General features: G+C 47.1%; 1 long non-coding RNA gene across 1 annotated transcript in view; it reads right to left on the bottom strand.

Moving 5' to 3' along the window:
• Window positions 1–2,073: 2,073 nt before the first annotated feature.
• The window catches only part of LOC144822101 (uncharacterized), a 1,825,698-nt gene continuing 1,814,007 nt past the window's right edge, over window positions 2,074–13,764 (bottom strand). The window contains exons 9-10 of the long non-coding RNA XR_013608557.1: window positions 2,840–2,982; window positions 2,074–2,332 (exon numbers count right to left, since the gene is read on the bottom strand). This is a non-coding gene — a long non-coding RNA (uncharacterized LOC144822101). The remainder of the gene's footprint in view (window positions 2,333–2,839; window positions 2,983–13,764) is intronic.

Genomic DNA, 13,764 nt, shown 5'->3' with positions numbered 1-13,764 from the left:
TTTTCTGCCCATTGGGGTTTTTTAAAATTTACAATAATACAGTCCCCCTCAAACTTTTTCCTCAACGGACCTACCCATCCCACTCTCTGGGTATGAATAATCTCCCTTGCCCCTTCCATTGGGAAATTGCAATTTGCAATTAACCAATGTAAGGTCTTATTTTTAAGGGATGAGGAAGTTTCTTCCTGATCCTTCCTAAGCTTGGAAACATTCACCAGGACCAGCATGTAGGGATCTGCCTCGTGTTGGTTGCCATATTGTGAGCGGGATGGACCCTTAGGGGATTTTGGGTGGGGTTATTAATGTGACTAGTTTGACTAATTTTGATTTCCTTACTTTGGGCGGTATTTGGCCCCTTCCCTGGCTGTGTGGTTACCATAGTCTTGTGGGAATTGACAGTGGAATTGGCAGTAGTAATAGTATTAGTGGTGTTTGCTGCTGGTTGTTTGATTGTTTGTTTGGCAGCAGTTCCCTTACATGGGGCTTGGGATGTTATAGGTTTTGCAGCCATAGTAGTAGAGGCTGTATTGTTCTTAAGTTTTGGTCCCATACGGTTCGGGCACCATCACAAAGAGTGTTTTTAGTGGGTGCACTTAGCTCAACTAGTTGTTTTTCAATCCGTATGAGTCTAGTTTCTAATGGGGACAAATAGATGCTAAAAAGTTCACCCATTCTCTCCAACAGGTGGTCATTTATAGCATCTATAACAGGTGTGTCCCCTATGCTCTGCAACGCCCCATGGGACGCTTCATTTTCTATGTCTATTACTGCATTGATTCCATCTACATTTGTGTGTGGGTTAACAGGTTTCCTGACCTTTCGCTTAGGTGTGCTATACTTTCTGGCTTTAGGCCTACTGGGCTGTGTTGTGTGTTTAGTCTGTTTCCGTACTGCACCTTCCCGATTGCCCCTTAATTGCCTTATACTATCTGTAGCTACCTCCACTAGTGTGGGGTCGACGCGCAAATCCGGGGTCCTTTCCAGGTCTGTAGTATAATCTGGGTCAAAATCTATAAGAGGGTTTGATGCAGATAAATTGACCTCATTAGGTATGCTATGAATGTCAGCACGAACAGCAGTAATGGGGCCAACGTTGGTGTTTGTGGCCTGGACTGGTGTTCTCGCTGATGCAATGAGGCCGAGAGATGATCGTCTGGCTGCTGCTAAATCTTGCGAAACCCTACGCTCCAGAAGTGTAATACCCTGATTTATAGCGTCATTTGCCCTTATTATGAAGTTATCTATAGGGCCTGTCACTGGGGCCCCCCCAGCTGCTGTTTTACTCCTGGTGCCCCTAGTAGTCATAATAGTAGTTTAGGGTACATTAATATTTATCACAGGTGAAATGTGACTCTATTCCAGAGCTAAGGGTATTAAGCTAGGCTTAGACCCTCGCACTCTCCTTACTGGGAAGCAATAATGATAAGTAAATCCTCTGTAGAGTGACTATTGTACAGAGGGGATGTATCTGGCCAAACCCAACGGCGCGCTAATCAGAATACAGTACAGATACAAATACAATGTATGCAATGGATAGGGGCAGGCGGGTGGCTAAACAAGCAAAGCAAAGCACAAAATCAGAAGATGTGAGGTAATATATATGAAGCTATGTAAGCCCCGCAAGGGTGAGGATATAATGTTCCTCAGAGTCAATCCAGATCAAGCAGGGAATATAGCGGGCACATACCTCAGAGGCGTGCAATGACAATGTTAGGGGGGTGCGCCCAGCCCGGCCTCCTCGACCTCTGAGAGCCTCAGCGGGCCCGCCCTTTGCCCAGGCTTAGCCCGGCGGTGCCCGCGCGCGTCCCGCGATGCAGGGGAAGCGCCGCTGTTAAATGTGCCTCTGGGCACCAAAGACCGCGTGTCGGTGGGCATGGCAGTCACGCCAAGCATTATGGGGACTGTGGTCCTCCCGCTCCGCGTCCGCTGGTAGAGTGGTTTGCGGCGGCGGGGAGGTCCAGCTGCGGCAGTAACAAAGTCCTCGGGCAGCAAGTGCAATGAGGGTAACAACCTAGGCAGTAATAAGGAGATTGCCCACGTAATAGTGGCAGGACAAGGACAACCCACTTCCAGTTAAAAACAAATTTTATTGAACACAATTCAGATAAACACAAATAAAATGATAAAGTTAAAAAAGCATGTCAACCAAGCAAATATGGTACACGATTTAAATTTGACAAATTGTAAAACAGATTATTTGAAAGAATAAATTACACAAAATAACAATAATGCATCAAAGACACATATAAACTCTCTATAAGAGATGTATGAGTATTTTGTCGACGCGCGTTTCGGCGGCCAGCGCCTTCTTCAAGACAGAAACTCAAAATACCTAAAATTTAAAATTTACAATTAGTGACAAAAAGGATTTTTATCTTTAAGGACAATAAAAAACAACGCATAATTAAAAAATAACATACAAGGTAATGAACATTCATAATTTTGCAAATGTAATACATTGTACTGGAAGGTTAAGGAAGGTAGAGTCCTGTATTTATAGCAATCAACCCAAATATGGGAAATTAAACACAACCTCAATGCTCAAGTTTAGAGAGGAAGAATGCCAGGCAGTGGATAACCAGGGATTTAATAGGTAAGGGTGGTATAGCCAAGGCACAGTCAATGATCACTTATCCTCTGATTAATAAGGGAATAAATACCACAGTGGAGAGAAACGATGGATAGGCATAGGTAACACCTGGACAGATATTTTAGATTTTATAGTGTATAAGCCTGACTTGGACTATTGATATTATTTCAGGCTTACATGTGAACTTGTCTTTTCCTTTTAGCATTCATTTACTTCAAGTTGTGGGTATAAAGGAGAATTTGTACTTACTTTCACGCTAGCAGATAAGTACAGATATATCAAATACGACACCAGTATACCACTTCAAGTAGATTTGCGATTGAGTTGGACGAATCAACTTTTTGGTGTGTTGGACGATGATACAGAGACCAGGCAATTCTCAGAGAGAAGAGCTGTGGGAAATAAAAATAGCCGGATATCAGAAAAAAAGAGTTATGCTTTTGATTGGGAATGGAACGGCTACTGGTGATGACATGCCTACCTATTCGAAAGGTTCCAACCCATCAAAATTGTACGATATATAGAAATACGATATGGAGCGAACTCCGGTTAAAAAAGGCTGCACTGGTGAAATAAGGATCTGCAATAAACACAATATTAACGTGTAAATGGAAAGAAGAAGCCCAACAATAAGACTTCTTATGTTGGTTTTTGTAATTATGGCTATGGTATGTTTTGCATACCTTATAACAGTGGATAAGCTTGTGTATCTTGATAGTGGTTTGAGCAGGATGCACATAAACTCGGGCAGCAAGTGTCCACCCTCTCAGCCCAGAAAGCAGTAGTCGCCTCCAGGCAACCAACGGATGTGGCATATGATCGTGTAATTATCGATAATTCCACAACAAAGCGTAATGCGAAATTGACAAAATTACTCAAATTTCTCTGTCATAATTTAAATTCTGCCCAGGCCTAGTCTCAAACACTCTGTTATGTTCAATTTATGTACGCCTTTTTCTTTCGACATCTGGTCCATAAGCATAATTTACACCTCATCTTTCCTCCTCGGCATCCCCTTTTCACTCCCTCCTGAATGCACTTCCACACATCTCCTTCACTTCACAATCCCCACACGATGCACCAACCCACCTAAAAGCACTTTCTTTTACTTTCACTTTGTACCTTCTTCACATACTTTTGCACGGAATCACAATTACACCTGGAATACGTGGCCTTTCTCTGTGCGCTCTGCAGAGAGGCCAAGGATTGGATGACCAACTATTATGGATGCCTCCCTGACAGGCATTGCGAGAACTGGCACTGTCTCTAGCCTCCTCGCCAGAGCTCTCAATCGTAGCCCGTTTTGGGTTCCTGGATACGCCTCCTTTTAAACTTTGCGCTATACAAGAGGAATCTTGTAGATGAGAAAACTACAGAAATACAACATCCTGGAAATAGCGAAACCACCTAGGGAATGCAAGATCAAGTAAAACATGTAAAATATAAACAGGAACATGGATTGTAATAGCATTTTTTGCATTCATTGTTCAGTAATCGATGGGGCTGATTTACCACTTTTTCACGCAAGGCAGTGCAGGAGCCGCAAATGCTGCACTGCACTGAGGAGAAAAGGAGAGAGCAGAGAGCGCCAAATGTACTGAAATATGGCTCTCTCCTCCCCTTTCCCTAGCGCTGAAATTAGCGGCATGCGCCAGGGAGACACGGTTGCGCCATGGTGCAAGGCTGTCTCTGTGAGTCTAGCATAGGATATGTACCGGAACGGTACCCTTCCAGTACAAAATACTATAATTAGGCTGCCTTAAACCATTTTCCCTCTTTGTATGTGTGCTGTACAGTGCAGCACACGTACAAAGTCGAAAAAAGGAAGGAAAAATTGAAGAATTTCGCCTTACTTGCGCATACTTCAAAAGGACACCGTTTTCTGATGCTAAACCCAGACAAATGTATTTAGTAAATTGGGTTTAGCGTCAGAAGCCTTGGGTAGTTGCATGGGAACGCCGATGCTTCACCTATGGGACACCCCCTTGGCACTATGTCATCCAAAGAAGCGCCATGCGCTGCTTTGCGTTAGTTTGCCGTTATTTCCAGCACTAAACAAGTTTAGCGCTGGAAGGTGAATCGGAAAAAAAAGATTTTGCGCCGATTTGCGTCACTTTTTTGACGCAAACACAGCATGAAACCTCAGTAAATCTCCCCCCTCCAATGTTGTAGGGCCCGACAGGGACTCGTTTCAATGTCCATTTTAATTACTACCGGGTCTGAGATCCATGAGACACGGGCCTCTGAAAGGCCTGACCTGAAATTTATATTTTTTACAAGTTAAGCACTGGAGTGTTCTAGTTTATCAGGGTTCAGACTTCAGAGACCGACATAAGTCAGCCGAAAACTTTAGTAAATTGCATACTTACTGCTGCACTATATGTGCTGGGTCTGGTAGCTCAGTGAACTAATGCATCCACTGCAGGGGCCTGTGTTTCATCTCATGGTCACAGGTTAAAATCCTGGCAGATCCACTCAGCCTTTCATCTATCTGAGGTCGATAAAATGAGTACCGTTGGGTAACAAGAAACATCTGTTATTCAGCGCCAAGAGACCCTGCCAGGGTAAACGTGTGCTTCACAAATACACATGTAAAGTGTAAACTCAGGGCGAGGTTTAGTTCCTCTCTGAGCTGATTCAGCCTTGTCATTTAAATAGCTCAGTGAGTTGAGCACTTGATATCGTCCTGGTTGTATGTGTGCTTGCGATAAACTGGGCACCGCTGAGTTCAGTAATTTTACAACCTGTTGTTTACAGGGCTAAGAAACAGGCAATATCTGCAGAGGGAAGCACAATCTATTAAAAGTGTGATAAAAATAAAACAGATTATTTTGATAAAATCTTATAAACTAAAAATGCCGTGTGTAGCGTTCTAGTTTACGCACGTCACGTAGACGTGACGTGCGTCGGCCATGTTGGCGCGGATGCGCGCGCATCCTGTTGACGCGCCGGAGAACACAGTGAGAGCAGCGCCGGCCGGCGCTCCTCGGAATAGATTTACATATTTGCTAAATAAACAACATTACACCCATACTGCCGGCTCCCTGTGGTCAATGAGACATCGTTACAGTGGCGACGAGGTCGGGAGGCAAGTCAGGACGAACACTACAAGGAAATTTAATCGTCCCCCCCCACGTGGGCTACATCAGACGACATCACGGACCCTGACACGATCAGTGGGCTCTTCCAGGCCCGGGCGAGGTCCCCCAACGCAGCCTTGCAGTTGAGAATATTCACCAGGCCACAGCAGAACGCGCAAGAGGTACGGCAGATCCGAGGAGCGTGGCAGAGCCACATGAGACAATAGAGGCGGCAAATAGGCCAGAGAGGTGGCGCAGACACCCCATAACTGCGAGGAGTCGCTCCACACCCTGTACATCGAGGCTAGGGCGAAACAGCACTGGCTACCAAAAGGGAAGAAGGGGGGGCCGTCACCAAGAGTCCCCAGAGAGCACAGACCACAGAGCTCAAGGACAATACCCCAGGTAGTCCCCCTGGCAAGGACACCGATACTAACGTCACCAGGGAGGTGAGAATGAGCGCCCCGGCGGGGTATGCGATAGCCCCTGTGCAGTTTCTACCGAAACCTGGCGAACCACTAATGAAGTGGGAGGATTGGAAAGAATATATTGATAATTTCATAGGGGTCCTGGAGGACGAAAATGAAGAAAAATTCACTCCCCAAAGAAAGAAACGCATCCTGTTACTGAATTTGGGACCGGAGGGACTCAGGATTTACAAGAGTCTGGTACCAAGAAAGAGAGAGGACACGGACGACGACGTATATGCCCAGGCAGTGGAAGACCTAGATGAACGATATCGCCCCACTATATGTGTGTCGGTGGACAGGTTCAATTTTCAGCAGAGGAAACAACGGGCTGGAGAAACAATAGAAGAATACGTAGCGGCTTTGAGGAAGCTGGCGGCCCCGTGTAAATACGCGCAGTGGGAAGACGAATTCATAAAGGATCAGATTGTGATGCACACGACGAGCATAAATGTTCAAGATAAGTTGTGGGCAAGTGGCGACACAAAACTCAAAGACGTAATGGTCATCGTAAAGAGGGCGGAACTCGCACGGAGGTGCGCTGACGCAACAAAGAAAAACGTAGCCACTCCAACCATGGTGAACAGGATACAAGAGGGAGACCACCGCACAGACCAGAGAGGCAAGGACCCAGTGGCCAAAGGAACAAGCAGATGGCAAGGGAAGCAAACAGGCAATGATGGCAAGAAATCGTGCTACAGATGCGGAAGCTGGTCCCACGACGCACGTGATAGAAGATGTCCCGCGTTCCGAGCCAAGTGCCTACACTGTGGCATCTTAGGCCACTACGAGAAAGTGTGTAGGAAGAAGCAACCGAAAAGCATGGTGAAATGTGTCGATCAAGGTGAAGAAGACCTGGAGGAGATTGCAGAGGAAGAAGTGATCACCGTCTTATGCATATACGACCAGGTGTTGAGTGTAGAAGGAAAAAAGTCAACAAAACCTGTCCTGGACATGTCAATGGGCGGAATCACCATCACAGTGGTGGCAGACACGGGATCTCCATTCACCATTGTCCAAAGGGCAGTGTGGGAAGAAGCGTTCAGACCTAAGCTGGGCCCAGAGTTGGAAAAACTAGACATTCGGCCAGTCACCTACAATGGCGACCGCATCCCAATGGTGGGGTTCCGACGCCTGTTGTTCGAATTTAGAGGCCGGTCAGCATGGTGCAAGCTGTACATTGCAGAGAAAGGACCCTCGGTCCTGGGATGGCTGGACCAAGGCGACCTGGGAATAAAGTTGGATCCAGGAGGAAAGGAGCAAATACTGCTCACCGAGCAAGAGGAATGGCTGGACCTGAACAAATGGAAGGAGAACTACCCAAAAGTATTTGGAGGCACGGTGGGGAAGATGGAAAAATTCCAACACAAGATCATGCTCAAGGAAGGAGCCATCCCGGTAGCTCACAAGGTGAGGAATGTACCGATTGCGGTAAGAGAAGCAGTCCAGATGGAACTCCAAGAATTGGAAAAGAAGGGAATAATAGAACCGATCACCTGCGCAGAATGGCTGGCGCCTTTAGTGGTCGTGATGAAGCCCAATGGGAAGGTCCGGCTCTGTGTGGACCTGAGAGAACTGAATAAAAACATCGTGGTAGAGAAATTTCCCCTCCCCAGAATTGAGGAAATGTTGGCCAAGACCAGAGGGGTAAGGTGGTACTCCACTATCGACTTGACCTCGGCCTATCACCAAATACCACTTCATCCGGACAGCAAAAGACTTACCTCCTTCATCACTCCGTTTGGGTGCTACCAGTTCTGTCGTATGCCGTTTGGGCTGGCCTCGGCGGCTGCCGTATTCCAGAAAATGATGCACCAACTATTCCGAGACTGCAAGGACGTCCAGTATTTCCAGGACGACATCCTGGTGATGGGGCGCGACAGGCTGGACCATGATCAAAAGCTGGGGAAAGTGCTACAAACGCTAGAGAACAAAGGCCTTACAGCGGAATGGACCAAATGCCGGTTGGGCCTACAATCGGTAACATACCTTGGCCATGAGATTGGACAACAGGGCATCACACCTAAGGCAGAAAACGTAAAAGCCATCGCCGAAGCACCACCTCCCAAGAACAAGGAAGAAGTCAGGTCGTTCTTGGGGATGGCGGAGTACTACAGCAAGTTTGTGGTACACTTCGCCTCCAAGACCCACAACATGAGGCTGCTGACCAGGGAGAGCACTGCGTTCCAGTGGACACCGGAAGCCCAAGCAGAGTTCGAAACCATCAAAAAGGACATCACAGGAGCTGTGCCTCTCAAAGGTTACGACCCACAAGGCACTACCGTGCTAACGACTGACGCCAGCGACAAGGGCCTGGGCGCTGTACTCATGCAAGATCGAGGAAGAGGAGAAATGGAGACAATCAGTTTTGCGTCCAGAGCATTGACGGGTACAGAGAGCAAATACAGTATGATTGAGAAGGAGATGCTGGCGGTGGTATGGGCCATGACGAGATTCCGGCAATTTCTGTGGGGAACCCGATTTCTACTCAGAACTGATCACAAGCCGTTGGTAAAGGTACTAACATCGAGCGGACACGCCAGTGCCACACCCAGGATATCCAAACTGTCCCTAAAGTTACTCGAGTTCAGGTATGATGTGGAGTACATTCCTGGGAACCGGAACCGTGTAGCGGATTACCTGAGTAGAGCAGCTGCCATGGATCCAGGAGAGGAAGACCCTACGGACAGTATGGAGTTGGTAGCTCTCATAGAAGACCAAGAGAAGTTGATCAGCCAACAAGAATGGGCAGAGGCATACGAGGAGGACACCGACCTAAAGGAAGTAAAAGTGCACATTGTACAAGGATGGCCAGATAAGAAAAATGTGAGAGCGAACCTCAAGCCATTCTACGAGGTGCGGGAAGAACTGTCGGTAGGAGACAAAGGAGTGTTCATCTACAGAGGAGTCAAGGTGATTCCCCCAAGGAACCTCACCAGAAAACTCTTGGACTTGCTGCATGAGGGCCACTTGGGCATAGGGAAACTCAAAGCTAGAGCTAAACAAAACTATTGGTGGCCAGGCATGGACATAAAGGCGGAAAGGCATGTCAGGGAGTGCCCCCAATGTCAAGGAGCAGACAAGACTCTAAAACCTTTGAGGCCAGAGCTCGGGAAGTTCGACCATCCGTTAAATCCGTGGGAAGAACTAGCTGTAGACATCCTGGGACCCGTCCTAGATGATCAGGGCACGCAGAAATACGTGTGTGTACTCATGGATCGATATTCCAAATGGCCAGAGTTAAAGGTGGACGAGTCCATGGACACAGACAGCATCTTGAAGTTTCTGTCAGAGACCTTCACTAGAGAAGGAATCCCCAAATCCATCCTTAGTGACAATGGCCCCCAGTTCACATCGGAGAGGTGGAACAAGTTCATGCAAAGGAATGGCATCACCATCAAACATACGGCCATCTACCATCCTGCGGGAAATGGCTTGGTGGAGCGATTTAACAGGGTAGTGATGGGAGCCATACAAGCTGCCATATCCAGCGAACAAAACTGGGAGAAGGCGCTAGAGAACATGGTGTGGGCCTACCGAATAACCCCCACTGGCACGGGGTACAGCCCATTTCAAATACTGAGGGGCCGAGAGCCATTCACGCACGACAACAGGATCTGGAAGGAAAAAGTCGTCACTAGCGAATGGTCTCCTGCAGTGGTACGGGCCAATCTGGAAAGAGCACAGACAATCTACACCAACCACTACAACAAACGAAGGAACGTGAAAGAGACAGGCCTGGAAAAGGGAGAGTGGGTGAGAGTAAAGCTGGCCACCCTACAGAAGAAAGGAGACAGCAAGTATAGCAAGCCCATGCAAGTCAGGGAAGTGTATGATCGGGCGGCCCTGCTGAGTGATGGAAACGTGTGGTCTCAAGACCGCATGGCCCGGTGCAACAAGGTATTGAGATGGGAACAACCGGAAATGGAATGGGAAGAAGTGGAAGGATTGAATACTGAAGGGGAACAAGATGGAAATGAACAAAGCGGGGGTGCAAGTACAGAGAAGGTGAGAGAAGCTGAAGAAATGAGCGAGAGTCGAGGAGCTGAGATGGACTGGCCAGGTAGAAGCGTGAATGATGAGGAAGTGGTGAGTGAAGATAGGGAAGGAACTGATATGCAGCACCCAGGGACTCAGGGCAACCCCGCCAGGGTTACCAGGAGCGGAAGGCAGGTGGTGAGGCCTTCCAGATTTCGTGACTTTGAATTGGACAATGATTGTTAGTAACTGTTTAATGTTTGGTAAAAAGGGGAGATATGTAGCGTTCTAGTTTACGCACGTCACGTAGACGTGACGTGCGTCGGCCATGTTGGCGCGGATGCGCGCGCATCCTGTTGACGCGCCGGAGAACACAGTGAGAGCAGCGCCGGCCGGCGCTCCTCGGAATAGATTTACATATTTGCTAAATAAACAACATTACACCCATACTGCCGGCTCCCTGTGGTCAATGAGACATCGTTACACCGTGCTACGTCCCTGTTGTATTGTAGTGTCTTCCCCTTTCCCATAGGTGTCTTGGCGCTCTTAGGTATTTGATGGCCTGAATAAAACTTGAAGAATCGTCACGAAACGCGCAGGTACAAAGAGAGGGCGGGCTCTGAGGGGCCGCGGTCCGTGGAGTCCCGGATGAGGCGCTATCTCCCGCTTCCCAGGAACTAACAGCATTTCAGGCCCTGATAAGGGAGGCGGTGAGACTGGGGGCCACTTGTACAGATACGGGGGGATTAGCGCCCGGGGCAGACGACGGTGACAGAGGAGTGATAGGTGGGGGGCAGGAAGAATGTGAGACAGAGACCCTTCAGACGGGCCTCCGGGGTTTAATAATGAACATGTGATGAAATGCCCGCAGACTGCAGCGCGGGCGGCCGGCTCGCTGCAGCGCCAGCTGTGGGCAGGCAGACAGCTCGGTGGGTTCAGCGCCTCCTGCTGAAATCTATGCCTAATATTCAAATCCAGGAATGCGGCGTGTTCGCTCCGCCTTTCATCCTTCCGAGATCGCTAAAACAAGCATAGATACGTCAGCCCTTGAAGCGTCACAGTAAATGTCGTAGTATTATGCAGCAACATGAACAGTGGTTTTCAATGCAAGACCTATGACACAGCTTCACCCTGGATTGACCAGAACTTCTCACTGTGCCCAGAGCAGTGCACGAGGCGGAGGCTGCCTGATGTCTGAGAACACCTGAAGATTGCACGTGCAACAGGGCACAAGTCCTAAAAAGTGAAGTGGAAGGACTAACCAGGTTAGGCAGTATGCAAGTAAAATCATGACGCGTGACATCACAGCGCATGATGTCACGACGCGTGACATTGCCCGTGATACAACCGGAAGTGACCTCACTGGATGTGACACCACAAGAATTGACATCAGATATTAAGACCTCATACATGTTTATCAGGTATACCATGAGTACATTTTAGCACATTATGAGATTTAACAAATTAGATTTGGCATTGGGGGTTGTGCCAAAAAAGTGGCGCAGTCCCGACGCAAAATAAGGGCCTCAACTAAATATTTATTTTTTAAAACCCTGTCACATAGAAATTGGCAACAAGGAGAAGCATGGCAGTAGATCTGTTCTGCTTAATTGGTTGCAAATTCTGCATTTTAAAATATTGTATGGGGGTTAAGGCATCTGTTGCAGAGGTGCCCAGTAAATCTCAGGGAATAATAATAATGGTGAGATAGCTCTGAAGGTTAACGCATTTGTTGGAGAGATCTGTGTTTGTGAAGTCCCAGATTTGAATCAAAGTAGTATAACGTTAATGTGTCTCCTGCAAAGCACATCTAGTAACATGCATTTGGCAGATTTTTATTTTATTTAGATAGTAAGGTGGGTTACTGCTTTTACACAGAGATCCTTTTGTTACATACAGCTCATACATTGTAATCCTTGTAATATAGCACAGGGAGCTATTAAGGACATGTCACTACTACACCTTGTAACCCAGCCTCATGGAACTCATCTTGCGCAGTGATTTACACATGTACATGTTTATTGTCAATGTATAATGAGTATGTTATGTAAAGAGCTCGACACCCTGCAGTGTGTTACCTAGTGCTATAAAAGAAATAAAATAGTGCTATTGAATATGATATTTGAATAAATACTGGGCCACACCAACACACCTGACATTCTTTCAGCGCATGCATCTCTTATATACAGGGACTGGACAAAGGCAAAAGCTGCCTCTCTCAGTACCTGTGAAGAGATAACAAGCAGTGTGCCTTTGTTTCCCCTCTGTGTCATTTACATTTAAGTGTGAGGTTCCAGGCCACCTCCAGTTAGGATAGTCAAACAAAAGGAGGTCTGATGGCCCCTTAACTTCCGCCCAGCTGGTGGGGAAAATAAAAGCTCCCTTGCAGCAGACAACGTACTTTGCCCTCACCATTGCAAAGGTTGACTGGTCATGTTTCTGTTGCATCTTGCTATATTTAGGCATTAAACTAGTACCTGGGAGTGGCTTGGCTCCCACCTTAGTCACCATCTTAGAGTGGCGTTTTTATACGTTTTATGATTTTCGGTTTTCTCCCAATTGTTTTAATTTGATTTGTGTTCACAGTAGCTACACCTTAGAAGGGAGCTTGTGAGTGCAGCCAGGTTAGCTGGACCCCAGTCTTATTTTTACTTTGCCCTCACATTTGCAGTCTGTTTTTTAATTGAATGGTACATATGCCCTGGTTCACTGACTAGCTCGTCAGTTTTATTTCTTTGTAGGCCTTAGTGTGCCGGGGAGTTGCCTGGCTTCCACCTCAGTTGCCATCTTGGAGTGGCGTTTCTATATGTTTTATGCTTTTTGTTTTTCTCCCAATTGTTTTAATTTGATTTGTTTTCACAGTAGCTACACCCCACAAGGGAGCTGGTGAGTGTAGATGGGGTAGCTGGATCCTAGTCTTATCTTTACTTTGCCCTCACGTTTGCAATCTGTTTTCTAATTGAGCCCTCGTGCTCCACAGAACCTGTGGCCACATCGCCCTCATACCCCCCAACCACACCTATGGCATTTAATGCCTGACCTTATCCTGTGTATTCCAGTGGGTTTTAAAATCCACTGAGTGGACAGAGTGGGTAAGAAAGGCAGTGGTCTAGCTCTTATCCTTAAATCTAACCTCAAATAAAATACCTCAAAGCTACCTGGAAGTCTTAGCTGTGAAGCCATGAGCTTCAAAGTTGAGTTAGGCGAACATTACTCTTTAAATGGTATCCTCCTTACCAGACCACCCAATCCCAAGGTCCCGTTCAATGACAGCCTTGATCGGCTGATAACCTATAAACCGGATCGTCCTGATTTTCTCTTTCTAGGCAATTTCAATTTTCACCTAGAAAATAACTCAGATCTGGATACCATGGCACGTCTTGATCAGATGGCCAGTATAGACTCTCACAAACTGGTGGGAGGTGCGACGCAATCCGCAGCCACTGTTTGGACGGGATTTTCACTGACAATCCGCACATGGGCTGGACTGACTCTCTTCCTATGACCTGGTCAGACCACTATGCAGTCCTCTTTAAAATAGTACTACCTCAAAGACCACGTTCCAAACAGTCAGGAGAATCCTTTATTATTCGACCCTGGAACAAAATAGAGGTCATTCAGCTAGTATCCCAGTTATCAAATACTCCAC

This window comes from Lissotriton helveticus, chromosome 3_1, assembly GCF_964261635.1.
Source record: "Lissotriton helveticus chromosome 3_1, aLisHel1.1, whole genome shotgun sequence".
Lineage (NCBI taxonomy): Eukaryota > Metazoa > Chordata > Amphibia > Caudata > Salamandridae > Lissotriton > Lissotriton helveticus.
Note: the sequence above shows the minus strand (reverse complement) of the source record. Positions and strands in the feature narration are given on the sequence as shown.